General features: G+C 45.4%; 1 protein-coding gene across 1 annotated transcript in view; it reads right to left on the reverse strand.

Moving 5' to 3' along the window:
• Positions 1 to 14,606, reverse strand: part of LOC126191198 (putative phosphatidate phosphatase) — a 354,047-nt gene that overhangs the window by 5,021 nt on the left and 334,420 nt on the right. The window lies entirely within an intron of this gene.

Below are 14,606 nucleotides of genomic sequence, written 5' to 3' on the forward strand. Positions count from 1 at the left end.
TATGCTCGCGCAGGAACGTCTTGTGAAGCTCCACATGTACCCACTGATGAACCAAAACATTGTGACAACCTGCTTAATAGCTTGTTTGTTCGTCTTTGGGTTGAGTTGTTTGGGGGAGAAGACCAGACAGCGAGGTCATCGGTCTCATCAGATTAGGGAAGGATGGGGAAGGATGTCGGCCGTGCCCTTTCAGAGGAACAATCCCGGCATTTGCCTGGAGCGATTTAGGGAAATCACCCCGTCTTTGGAACGAAACACACCACTGACTCTGGGTATCAGGAATCCGACAGTTTGTTAATAAGTTGTGGAGGTATGTAGCATGAGATGTCTAAGCTCACATCATGTGTTTCGCGTAAATAACGGGCCGCTGATTTGCGTACGCGTTGATGGCACTTGATAGCAACCGAGTTGGGTTCCATATGATTTACATCAAGCGAATTTGTTCGTCGAGACATCAATGTCAGTTCACCATAATGCTCTTCAAACCACTGCAGCACGATTCTGGCTCCGAGAAACGGACAATTACATTGCTGAAAGGTAAATCGTCGTCGGGAAAGACATGCAGCATTCAGGGGTGCAGGTGGTTCGTAGCTTTCAGCGTGTCTTCGATTACTATCACAGGTCCAATGTAAGCTATAGCATGATATTGCTACCATCAACTTGCGCACACTTGACTCGCATTCGGGAGGACGACGGTTCAAACCCGCGTCCGGCCATCCTGATTCAGGTTTTCCGTGATTTTCCTAAATCACTTCAGGCAAGTGTCCGAATGGTTCCTTTGAAAAGGGACGGCCGAATTCCTTCCCCATCCTTCCCTAACCCGATGGTACCAATGACCTTCCTGTTTTTTCCCCTGGCCCCAAATCAACCAGTCTGCGTCCATGGCGCACTGCACGTTTCGATCCGCGGTTCAACTCGATGACTGCGTTTGTGGAGACTGCCATCGACCTAGAGTAGCAAAAATGTCATTCACCCAGAGAGCGGACATACTTCCATTGATCGACGGTCCAATGCCTATGGTCCCGTGTCCACGGCAATCGTAATTACCAATGTCGTTGGGTCAACGTGTGAACACATATGAGTGGTCTGCTTCGGAGCTCCATATTTAACTATGTACGATGAACGGTGTGTTCCGAAACACTTGTGCATGCACCAGCACTGTGTTCTTTCGGCCGCAGATCACCATCTATCCTACTTTACAACCAGACAAGCCTCCGAACCCCAAAGCCCAACCATTTAGGGCCTAGTGGTACTTTCACAGTCCTACCTCTTTCCGTAGATGCTCACGACAGTAGCAGGTCAACATTTGACCAGCTTCGCCGTTTTCGATATACGCGTTCATAGGCTCTGGGTAACAATAATTTGCCCTTTGTCAAAGTCGCTTATCTCAAAGTATTTCCCCATTTGCAGCCTGTATCTTCTCTAAAGTAATGCCCCGCCCGTGTCTTCTCCGGTTACATACACTCCTGGAAATGGAAAAAAGAACACATTGACACCGGTGTGTCAGACCCACCATACTTGCTCCGGACACTGCGAGAGGGCTGTACAAGCAATGATCACACGCACGGAACAGCGGACACACCAGGAACCGCGGTGTTGGCCGTCGAATGGCGCTAGCTGCGCAGCATTTGTGCACCGACGCCGTCAGTGTCAGCCAGTTTGCCGTGGCATACGGAGCTCCATCGCAGTCTTTAACACTGGTAGCATGCCGCGACAGCGTGGACGTGAACCGTATGTGCTTTGAGCGAGGGCGTATAGTGGGCATGCGGGAGGCCGGGTGGACGTACCGCCGAATTGCTCAACACGTGGGGCGTGAGGTCTCCACAGTACATCGATGTTGTCGCCAGTGGTCGGCGGAAGGTGCACGTGCCCGTCGACCTGGGACCGGACCGCAGCGACGCACGGATGCACGCCAAGACCGTAGGATCCTACGCAGTGCCGTAGGGGACCGCACTACCACTTCCCAGCAAATTAGGGACCCTGTTGCTCCTGGGGTATCGGCGAGGACCATTCGCAACCGTCTCCATGAAGCTGGGCTACGGTCCCGCACACCGTTAGGCCGTCTTCCGCTCACGCCCCAACATCGTGCAGCCCGCCTCCAGTGGTGTCGCGACAGGCGTGAATGGAGGGACGAATGGAGACGTGTCGTCTTCAGCGATGAGAGTCGCTTCTGCCTTGGTGCCAATGATGGTCGTATGCGTGCTTGGCGCCGTGCAGGTGAGCGCCACAATCAGGACTGCATACGACCGAGGCACACAGGGCCAACACCCGGCATCATGGTGTGGGGAGCGATCTCCTACACTGGCCGTACACCACTGGTGATCGTCGAGGGGACACTGAATAGTGCACGGTACATCCAAACCGTCATCGAACCCATCGTTCTACCATTCCTAGACCGGCAAGGGAACTTGCTGTTCCAACAGGACAATGCACGTCCGCATGTATCCCGTGCCACCCAACGTGCTCTAGAAGGTGTAAGTCAACTACCCTGGCCAGCAAGATCTCCGGATCTGTCCCCCATTGAGCATGTTTGGGACTGGATGAAGCGTCGTCTCACGCGGTCTGCACGTCCAGCACGAACGCTGGTCCAACTGAGGCGCCAGGTGGAAATGGCATGGCAAGCCGTTCCACAGGACTACATCCAGCATCTCTACGATCGTCTCCATGGGAGAATAGCAGCCTGCATTGCTGCGAAAGGTGGATATACATTGTACTAGTGCCGACATTGTGCATGCTCTGTTGCCTGTGTCTATGTGCCTGTGGTTCTGTCAGTGTGATCATGTGATGTATCTGACCCCAGGAATGTGTCAATAAAGTTTCCCCTTCCTGGGACAATGAATTCACGGTGTTCTTATTTCAATTTCCAGGAGTGTAGTTTTGTTACCGCATCACGTGCTCGAAGGGCCACCAGGCGGCATCCAGCATCACGGTGGGCAGTGGTCGTAATGTTTTGGCTTATCATTGTATATTAGTGCACATACAAACCTGTTGCCAAGTACCATTTGCGGGTTGCCTTTCTGTTGTCTTTCAGGGGGCAACAGAAATTATCAGTATTTTGTTTAATTACTGGCAGAACTTAAGAACTCAAAACTGTAGTATCGTATCTTATCGACTCTGCCGGAGTGGGCGCCGCGATGAACATTCCCGTGGGCGCCGCCATCGGCGCTTTGAACATCGCCACCAATGAAGAGCCGTCCGCTATGGCGGAGCGGTCCTAGGCGCTTCAGTCCGGATCCGCGCTGCTGCTACGGTCGCAGGTTGGAATCCTGCCTCGGGCATGGATGTGTGTGATGTCCTTAGGTTATGTAGGTTTAAGTAGTTCTAAGTTTTAGGGGACTGATGACCTCAGATGTTAAGTCCCATAATGCTTAGAGCCATTTGAACCATTTTTGAACCAATGAAGAACTTGCAGGCCGCCAGTGACTGAAGACTGCCAGGACTGTGTTACAAGCGGTGGGGACCTAGGCACCAGTCTTCTAGTTCGCGATTTGTTCCGTGATGGTAGTTGGCGCCGAACGTTACTCCTACCTGTGATAACCAGCTCTACCGGCAAACATAGACGCACGCCTTTGTCGGGCCTCTGCTTACAGCTAGCCACGGCTGCAACAAGTTGTCAACAGTGTAGCAATTCCCCAGCTACAAATTGAGTAAAATATGTTTATTTAAGTCAACCTGTGTCAACTAATCTTTTGCTTGCCTGTCCAGATTCCTACGGCGACAGATCCCTCTGCCAGCTTCTAACCATTTATGATTAACAACGAGGACATAATATTTGGCCCCTCGGACCATAACGGTTGCCGACTCGCATTATAACAAAAATGCTGTCATAATCTACTCATTTAGAGGTACGATCGTATATTAAAGGTGTGAGTTAGTACGACAAGTATTGCAATTAGAAACTGTGTATACAGGCTGGTCCATTGATAGTGACCGGACCAAATATCTCACGAAATAAGCATCAAACGAAAAAACTACAAAGAACGAAACTCGTCTAGCTTGAAGGGGGAAACCAGATGGCGCTATGGTTGTCCCGCTAGATGGCGCCGCCATAGGTCAAACGGATATCAACTGCGTCCTTTTAAATAGGAACCCCCATTTTTTATTACAGATTCGTGTAGTACGTAAAGAAATTACAGCGCCATCTGTCACAAAGCGAAAAAAGTGGTCCAACTAAAACATTCATATTTCTTTACGTACTACACGAATATGTAATAAAAAATGGGGGTTCCTATTTAAAAGAACGCAGTTGATATCCGTTTGACCTATGGCAGCGCCATCTAGCGCGCTAACCATAGCGCCATCTGGTTTCCCCCTTGAAGCTAGACAAGTTTCGTTCTTTGTAGTTTTTTCGTTTGACGCTTATTTCGTGAGATATTTGGCCCGGCCACTATCAATGGACCACCCTATATACATTCGGCCATTGTAACTCATGGCGCGCAAATAGACTATACTCACCCTGTGTCTGAGAAAGAGAGCACTTGGCGGCTTGCAGAGCTATACACGTAATTTTAAACTTTTTGAAAACTTTTCCTCATTGACACTATTACAAAAGAATGAAAGGAAAAAACTTTATCGCCTACATGTTCGTTGTTCGAGCACAGAAATTCAGCACCAGCCATGATGCATTAATTTATTACCTCTTTACTATTAGAGCTTCTTAGACCATATGCACCTCTATCACTGAATGAAACGGAGCCAGTATTTGAGGTAGGAGTGAGACATATTCTACCCCCGATGTTGTTCACCCTGTACTGGGCAAGTACTGAAGGAAGCCAATGATGAATTTGGGAATGTAATTAAAGATCAGGAAAAAGAAATTAAAAGGATGAGGTTTGTCGATGACACTGTAATTCTGACAGACACAGCAAAGGACTGGGAGGCGCAGTTGAATGGAGTGGATGGTGTCTGGAAAAGAGGTTATAAGTTGCATGTCAACAAAAGTGAAACAATGGTAATGGAATATAGTCGAATTAAATCAGGCGATGCTGAGGGAATTAGATTAAAAAACGACACACAAAAAGTAGTAAATGAGGTTTGCTACTTGGGCAGCAAAATAACTGATAATCGCCAATGTAGAGAGGATACACACTGGTCAGCCAGAACATTCTGACCACCGACCTACTACCGATATAAACCCATGCAGGCGATAGCAACGTCACTGGCGAGGATTTATTGGTAGTCAGACATACGCACGGTACATGTAACATCAGTGTGCGTGCTGTCCCTGTGTAGAATGAGAAGGTGCAAGATCAGTCTGCGTTTGACCGAAGGCAGAGTGTGATGGCCCGGAGGCTCGGCACGAGCATTTCGGAAACTGCACGACTTGTCGGGTCAGTGAGTACTGTGGCGATTGTCTCCAACAGCTGGCGAAACGAAGGTGAAACCACGTCCAGAAATCGTGGGCTTGGGTGGCCACCCCTCATTACAGATGTAGGATGTCGTAAGCTGGTCAGACTGGCAAAGCAGGACAGGCGGCGGATTGTAGTGGAACTAACATCAGACTTTTAAGGGGCTCCGGAACGCCCTATACTTGCAATGTTAAAATAACGCTTATAAATTACATCTTTCCTCACAAAGTATTTGAGGTAGGAAGTTGAACTTTTTACAGGTTATTTATTGGAATATGGGCTACAACTTAACTCAGGGATTTTACAAAATTTTAGTTCAGTTATTAAAGATGATTTTTTTCAATTGTAATGAAAATTCACAACTTTTTTGCAATTTTTTATTTATATATTCAAAAATATACAGTTTTTTTGGAAAAAGGCTGTGTTAAATTATGCAGAAGTTACTGTGTAACATTTACTGAAAGTTTGAAACAAATATGTTTGGAAGATCCTTAGAAAACATGTAATTAGTATGAGAAAATAAAAGTTTTGGGAATCGAGCGACAAAGATTGGATTAACTTTTTAGTGCATTCCAGGTCCATAGGATGGATTATCTTCATCCTCTGCAAACTCCTCCTCCAGCTTCCTCTTGTTCCTCCTCCTGTTTACTCTTGCTTGTATTTCTAGACTCTTTACAGCCCTGTCTGCAGCCCGAAGGCGTTCCTTGTCTGAAGCAAGCATCTCTCGTACCATGTTAGAATGTTATTATTTACAGTGATAACACATACCTTTGGCTTTCCAACATTTCTCCTTTTCTTAAAAGCCTTCAGAGGATTTCTAATAACTTTACCTTTACTCATTATTATACTTCAACAAAACAGAGACTCAAGAAACAGAATTAATTACGAATATTTTCCAGATAACGACAGAGTAAATAAACATGAAACAATCGACAATCACACCAGCGATATATATTGAACCATCACAGGTTAGCCACAACACATACTTTATCTCACATCACTAAAATGTACCTGATGAACACGGACGTTAATAATAACACCATTTGACAGCAGTTTAACAGCGCCACAGTGGGTCACGCCCATGTAGAACATATTTCAAAAAAAATTTAAAAATAGTTGTAGTCTTCGGAATTGAATAAATTATATATCTATTAAAAAGTAATAGTCTGCAGATTCAGAAAACGCAAAAAAGTAAAAATTGAACTTTTCATGATTTTGAGCCTTTCCGGAGCCCCTTAATGTTGGGCAGAGTGCAAGAGTGTCTGAACACACAGCTCACCGAACTCTCCGAATGATGGGCCTCACAGCAGACGCCTCAAGCACGTGCCAATGTTAACACCACGACATTGGAAACTAAGACTGAAACGGACGTATGGCATTCGACACTGCTTTGGATGATCTGATACCTTCCTTATCACGCCGATGGGAGGGCGTGAATCCGTGGCCTTACAGGGGAACAGCTTCTTTATACCTGCACTGCGGGTCGGAGAAAAGCTGGCGGCGGCCCCATTACGCTCGGGGGAACATTCACGTTAGCATCCACGGGTCCAGCGGAGCGCGTGCATGGTACCATGAGGACCAAGATGTACCGTACACTGGTTGAATACCTCGTACACCCCTTTATGACGATCACGTTTCGCGAATCAGCGACATTTTTCAACAAGGCAACACGTCATAAGGCGTGTGAAGGAGTGGTTCGGGAACACAGTGACGAGTTCCAATGTATGTGCTGGCCCACCAACTCGATAGATCTGAACGCAGTCGAACACGTCTGTGATGTGACTGAACGAGGTGTCAGAGGTCATCACCTCACTCCCCGGAATTTATGGGAATTAGGTGACTTGGGTATGCAGGTGTGGTGCCAACTCTTTCCAGGGACGTACCTAGGCCTTACCATGCCGCGACGCATCGCCAGTATTGTCCGTACCAAAGATGGACATACCGGCTATTAGGTATAGGTGGTTATAACGTTATGGCCGATCAATGTAGCATCCCTTGCGAGTGTGGGCGCCAGTGTACCGGGCAAACACAGCGCTACATCTCGCAACGCTGCATGTACAGTAATACGTTAGTTGTGTACATCTGAGATTTAAAGATAAATCAGCGGTGGCAGATTATAGGTAGCCTCAACGGTGGACACACATTCGAATCTGAGAAAACAAAAATGCTGTGGCGAAGGAGAAGCTTTTGGGAGAGCGTCATTAAACAATCAGTTGAGATAAGGCTCCATGACAGTCTCGTCTACAGGGACTAGAGCTACCAGATATGTTTGGCATGAAATCCTGCACTAGTAGCTATAAGCCAAGGTTGACGCTTCGCGAATCTGGGCAGGACTGAATGCACCCAGATTCGAAAGGCTGTCTGCGAGCAGACGTTAAAACCTGTGCGGCTTTCTCCACTGCTAGCAGCCGCTGTGCGAAGCAAAGTCAGACCGTTGTGACACTCGATGTGACATTTGCCGTACTGGTTTCGTGTCGTTTAGCTTTATTTTTATTATAACTAGCAGTATGCCACTTCAAAGGAGCAGCGCATTGAAGGTTTCTCAGAAACACGTCACGAATTCTTGTAATGAAATGTCAGTTATTGTCACATTGACATGAAAAGCGTTACCTCCTGTGTTCACCGTGGTAGAATGGATAAAGATGTTGAGTTATGGTGCCAAAGAATGCAGGTTCGCATCCAGCACATTTCTTTTTTTTTCGTTTCTGCCTATTGTAACAGATTCTGAGAGCAAGGTCACATTGTATTCGTTCTTGTGCGGAGCTAACATGCCATATTTGGTGGTTCCCTTATTTACACTTGCGAATTACCAAAATACGCAGTTTTAGTAATGCACCACAGCTCTCTCCATAACGCGTCATTTTTTAGTTCGGTTTGTTTCTGCTAAAGTGTCGGGAAATGCGTGGAGGTAGTGGATTTAAGTTAGAGCTCAGCATTGAACATAAGTGGGTTGACAATTTTTACTGGTTTCCTTCTAGCTAATGAGGAAATTTAAAAGCAGTGCACTAATTACTGACTACCGACGTAATCTGAAGAAAGACTAGTAATAACATTCTGGTTATTGACAAACGGAGATTTAAGTTAGTGGTTGTTTCGCATTTCAGTAGCTACTATATATGAGGTAGTTTCTGATATCTGCAGTGACACACGAAGCGAAATTAAAGGATTTTAATAAAGTAACTTATGTATTAGGAAGATAATATCAATAAAATATAATTAATGAAATTTACATACGGTCTGTCTCATGGGTTACTTGATAAAATCTGCTGTATGGTTTGTGGCCAGACAGCATGATTATGGGTAAACCATTTTTATTTGTCATCGCAAATCTCTAACATAACAGTGACACATCAAAATGTTCAAATGTGTGTGAAATCTTATGGGACTTAACTGCTAAGGTCATCAGTCCCTAAGCTTACACACTACTTAACCTAAAGTATCCTAGGGACAAACACACACACCCACGCCCGAGGGAGGACTCGAACCTCCGCCGGGATAGTGACACATCGGCCTTGCAATTACAGGCAGCATGAACGTACGCAACGAGACTGATCACGTCTTTCGGTTATTTTTAATTGTAATCAGCATAATAGGTACATATTCGCATTTACTTACTTTCACAAAAATTTATTGTGCTTTGCCTTTTTAATAAAGGCTTGTTCTTATTTACATCGTTTCTGCTTTGTGCAAACCTCTGAAACGAAATTTATAGTCGTTCTTACATCCCCAATTTGGACCAGATTGCTACGAGTGAAATACTCGTATTTGACTATTGTTTCTGCGATTTCCGAGGGGCCACTCACCCACGATACAAGGTGGTGTTACCATTACACTCAGCTTACACGAAATGCGATACTGGACACGTACACATCGCTTTGACGTCACTTCCGGGTCTCTGGAGCCGCGGAGGCTTAATGCTCATGTGGTCTGCACCTACCTAATAGCCGTTATGTCCATCTTTGGCACGGGTAACAGCGGCGACGCGTCGTGACGTGGAAGAAATGAGGCCTTTGTAGGTCGCTGGGGGGGGGGGGGGGGGGGGGGGGGGGGGAGTTGGCATCACATCTGCACACACAACTCACCTAATTCCCGTAAATTCCGGGGAGGGCACCGAGGACCACTTTAAGTCACATCCCAGATGTTTTCGGCCGGGTTCAGATGTAGTGCGTTCTGGTGCCAGCACATAAACTGGATCTCGGCACTGTGTTCCTCGAAGCACTCCATCATACTCCTGACCTTGTGACATGGCGCATTATCTTGTTCCAAAATGCCACTGCCGTCAGGAAACATGATCGTCATGAAGGGGCCTAAATAGTCTGCAATCAGTGGACGATACTCCTTGGTCCTCATGGGGCCTTGCACGAGCTCCACTGTACCCTTGGATGCTCACATGAATGTTCCCCAGAGCACAATGGAGCCGCCGCACCAGCTTGTCTCTGTCCCACAGTACAGGTGTCATAGCGCTGTTTCCCTGGAAGACGACGAATTCGTGAAGGAGGTACAAGATTTCATCAGACCATGCAACGCTCTGCCAGCGTGCCAACATCCAGTGTGGATGGTCATGTGCCCATTTCAGTCGAAGTTGCCGATATCGTGGTGTTAACTTTAGTTCATGTGCGGGTCTTCGGCTGCAGAGGCCCATAGCTACGAGTGTTCGTTGCACTGCCTATTGAGACACATTTGTACCTGACCAGCATCAAAGTCTCATGTTAGTTCCGCCACTGTTCGCCGTTTGTCCTGTTTTATCGCGCTGCACAGGCTGCGGCGTCCGACATCTATAATGAAGGGTAGCTGCCCAGTCCCACGGTTTTGACAACTTAAAATAGCTTAAACTTCATTCTCGTATATACAATCAGGTGAAGTGTTCTAAGCTTTTAAGTACAATAATCATATTGGCTACAGTCCTCTTGCCACCCCAAAGCCCACAAAATGGCGGCATTCTGGTATATGATCAATAGAGCTATCGAACTACCACTCTCTGAAGACAAATGTGATCAAGAAATTGAAATAATAAAACATATAGCTATTGCAAATGGTTATAACAGCTCTATAGTAGACATCCTAAAACACTCAATAATGGAAAAGCAATCACAACTCAAAAAAACAAGAGAAAAGTAACATCTTCCATACAATCTCCTTTTTAGGTAAATTTTCATATCAGACTGCCAGTGTTTTCAAACGAAAAGGCATAAGCAAATCCTTTACCACAGACAATAAGATTGGACAGAAGTTACCCCACAACATCAGCACACGAAACCCATTTCAGCACCCAGGTGTGTACAAAATTGAATGTATGGGCTGTGACTGCTTCTACATAGGCCAGACAGGCAGATCATTTGAGATTAGATTCAAAGAACACACGGCAGCACTAAAATACAAGAAATACCACACACCAGCAATAGCCACCCACCGGCAAGAAACAAAACACTATGTTAACAACACAAGTATCAGCATTCCACATATCCAACCAAAAGGCAGAAAACTAGACATTCTTGAAACATTCCAAATATACAAACACCAAACAAAACAACCTGAATCCATCTTAAATGACAAAAACGACAATATTTCCTTACAATAGTATCATCTCTCTTTTCAGCAACTGCCTACGTCAGTAAAGCTGCAAAGCCCGCCGCACACACACACACACACACACACACACACACACACACACACACACGCACACGCGCACACACTCACTAATATTTATCACAAATATATAGTTATGTTACCATGACCGCTGCCAAGTGTACAAGAGATTGACCTCATTTACAGATATATCGTCACACTAACAGTTTGTATCCCTTGTCAGCTTGAAACTATGTGTACATAAACTACTGGCACAAATTGCACATACGTCTGCATGTTTTTAAGCATTAACGAATGTATTACCCCAACCTTTAGACAATCATTACATGTAACAGATATAATCTTAAGACCCTAGCCTTTTATAGTTTGCTCTCATACAATCACTCTTTCCATCACTCTTTCCACCCCACTCTCTCTCTCTCTCTCTTTCACTTTCTCTTTCACTTCCTCCCCCTCTGCCTCCAGCCTTTCATATCTATCTATGAATACCAATCAAAATTGTTATTTGTGTATAAATTTACCACTGTAGCAAATATGGTTATTGTACTTAAAAGTTTGTAACACTTCACCTGATTGTATATACGAGTATGAAGTTTAAGCTATTTTAACTTGTCAAAGCTGGATTTATATACCAACAAATGTATTCGACACTTCAAAACAACACCTCCAAATGCTTTAAAATTTATTCTGTAATAATGTTGTTAGGACGTTTATTCTTTGTACCGTGTGATAATGTTTTCTCTTCTGCTACACGATCCATGCACCCAACAGTTTCCGACGCCATATTTGTTTACAAAATATGACACTATACATTTGTTGTGTTACGACAGTGAAAGGAACCTGTGACCACTCGAGGTACTTTATTTTACTTATTTTATGTTTACCGTTAGATACACGTTTAATTTTTTGTCCAAAGAAACCCAAAACCATGCTCTGAAATAGTGTTTAGTTTCTCCACTAGACAGTGCCACAAGTTCCTAAAAAAAAAATCGTAACACAAGAGACACAAATGTGATACTAACAAATGTAAATCCACTTGATGATGGAGGTTTAAACCTTTGAAACGCGTAGTGGAAATAAATAAACAGTGACTGGTAACAGTAAACTTGTTGTTTCATTCAATGTCAATAACAGTCACGGTAAAGCCTAACCTAAAATGTTCACATTTTTTGCAATAGGTAACACGACGACTGCAGATGATACTTCTATTAAATTAATAAGCGATACACAGAATCTTTTAGAATACAAAATGTGGAAAAAAGTAGAAGAAAATAGACGCGAACCAGATACTTTTCGCTTACATAGCTCACGACAGTATCAACTGAGCTACTGCTTCAACAAGGTAGCCAGCATCCGCATAAGGTATACACTACAATGTCTAAAGACTGTACCTGCAGCTGTCATTATCTGATATTTAACTATGACCCACTGTATCAATGCGACTCCCTTATGATGGACCAGCATTGAGCCGTAGCACTTAAACGGTATACTTTCGTAGAACACACTGCACAATGCGAAAAAAATAAGCAAAAAAAAAAAAAAATGAAATACGGGAAGCCTTTAGCGGCCGATGTGTGGTTTTGTGTCATTTTATTATTACAGATCTTAGCTAAAATGGTACGTTTTCGAGAAATCTTCAATTTGCTGATGATTTTAAACAGGTTATGTTTACACCACGTAATCTATGATACATAAACCCACTGAAGATGTAGTTCAACAATATGGCGGCTCCTCAGTTCGGTTTGTGAGGTAAAAACGATGTCGCAACTCGCTGGCCTCGTTCCTCTAGCATGTCATATTCTTCATTTGACGCTCTGCAGTCTAGTGGAACGTGAAATTGCAGACTGTGAGGTTAAAATGGTTCAAATGGCTCTGAGGACTATGGGACGTAACATCTGAGGTCATCAGTCCCCTAGAACTTAGAACTACTTAAACCTAAGTAACGTAAGGACATCAGACACATCGATGCCCGAGGCAGGATTCGAACCTGTGACCGTAGCAGTCGCGCGGTTGCGGAATGAAGCGCCTAGAACCGCCCGGTCACCGCGGCCGGCGCGTGTGAGGTCATTAGCTCCTCTTTCACCCGCGTTTTCGTGTCGCGTGAGAGGACGGCTTTAGTCGTGCATTCTTATCGTTCGGCCTTGGTTCCTGTACGTATCGTACACTGATACCTGCTAACACCGTGTCGGACCCCCTTTGTCTCCTGCAGAAATAGTGAGCCATCCTGACTGTATAGCCGTCCATAAATGCGAATGTTTTGCCGATGCAGGATGGTTGGTTGGTTGGTTTGGGGAAGGAGACCAGACAGCGAGGTCATCGGTCTCATCGGATTAGGGAAGGATGGGGAAGGAAGTCGACCGTTCCCTTTGAAAGGAACCATCCCGGCATTTGCCTGGAGCGATTTAGGGAAATCACGGAAAACCTAAATCGGGATGGCCGGACGCGGGATTGAACCGTCGTCCTCCCGAATGCGAGTCCAGTGTCTAACCACTGCGCCACCTCGCTCGGTCCGATGCAGGATTTTGTGCACGAGTAGACCTCTCGGTTACGCCTCATGAATGTTAGATGAGTTTCATGTCGGGCCATCTGGGTGGCCTGACCACTCCATCTGTGTCCAGAATGTTCTTTAAATTATCGCGAACAATTGTGGGCCAGTAACATGCTGCTTATTCATCCATAAAAATTCCATCGTTGTTTGGGAAAATGAAGTCCATGAATGGCTACAAAAGGTCTCAAAAAATGGTTCAAATGGCTCTGAGCACTATGCGACTTAACTTCTGAGGTCATCAGTCGCCTAGAACTTAGAACTAATTAAACCTAACTAACCTAAGGACATCACACACATCCATGCCCGAGGCAGGATTCGAACCTGCGACCGTAGCGGTCACGCGGTTCCAGACTGCAGCGCCTAGAACCGCACGGCCACTCCGGCCGGAAAAAGGTCTCAGTTGGTACAGTTGGATCCAGTCAATTCCATGTAAGAGCCCGTATCATTGTGGATCAATGTCTGGCTGACACAAGTCTTTTTCAAAACTTGAGTCCATGGCTTCGTATGGTCTGTACCACACTAGAGCTCTTACCAACTGAAATCGGGACTCATCTCACCAGGACACGGTTTTCCATTTGTCTAGGGTCCAATCGATATGGTCACCAGCCCAGGAAAGGTGCTGCAGGCGATTTCATGCTGTTAGCACGTCGGTCGTCCGCTGCCATAGCCCGTTAACGTCAAATTTCGACACACTGTCCTAATGGATGCGTTCGTCGTACGTCCTACATTGATATCTGTGGTTATTTCAGGCAGTGTTGCTTGTCTGTCAGCATTGACAACTCTACGCAAACGCCGCTGTTGTCGGTCGTTCAGTGGAGATCGTCGGTCACTGCGTTGTCTGTGGTGAGAGGCAATACCTGAAATCAGTGTAATATTTCTGGCTTATTCAGCCATCATATTAGGCTCCAAGAAGCTGTTCCCAGAGCAGTGGAGAGGCAAGAAGTATATACGGTAGTTCACGAAATGTGGTGTGAGGTATCTGTGACAGATGTTAGATTCCCGTGAGAAAGACCGTCTGCATAATGCTACTGCTCTGTGATTGGCTGCTGTGTTCAAGGGCGCCAAAACGTTATAGTTATTATTATTAGTTAAACTACTCATTGGAATGACTTCACTTTTTAATA

This window comes from Schistocerca cancellata, chromosome 6 (assembly GCF_023864275.1).
Source record: "Schistocerca cancellata isolate TAMUIC-IGC-003103 chromosome 6, iqSchCanc2.1, whole genome shotgun sequence".
Taxonomy (NCBI): Eukaryota; Metazoa; Arthropoda; class Insecta; order Orthoptera; family Acrididae; genus Schistocerca; species Schistocerca cancellata.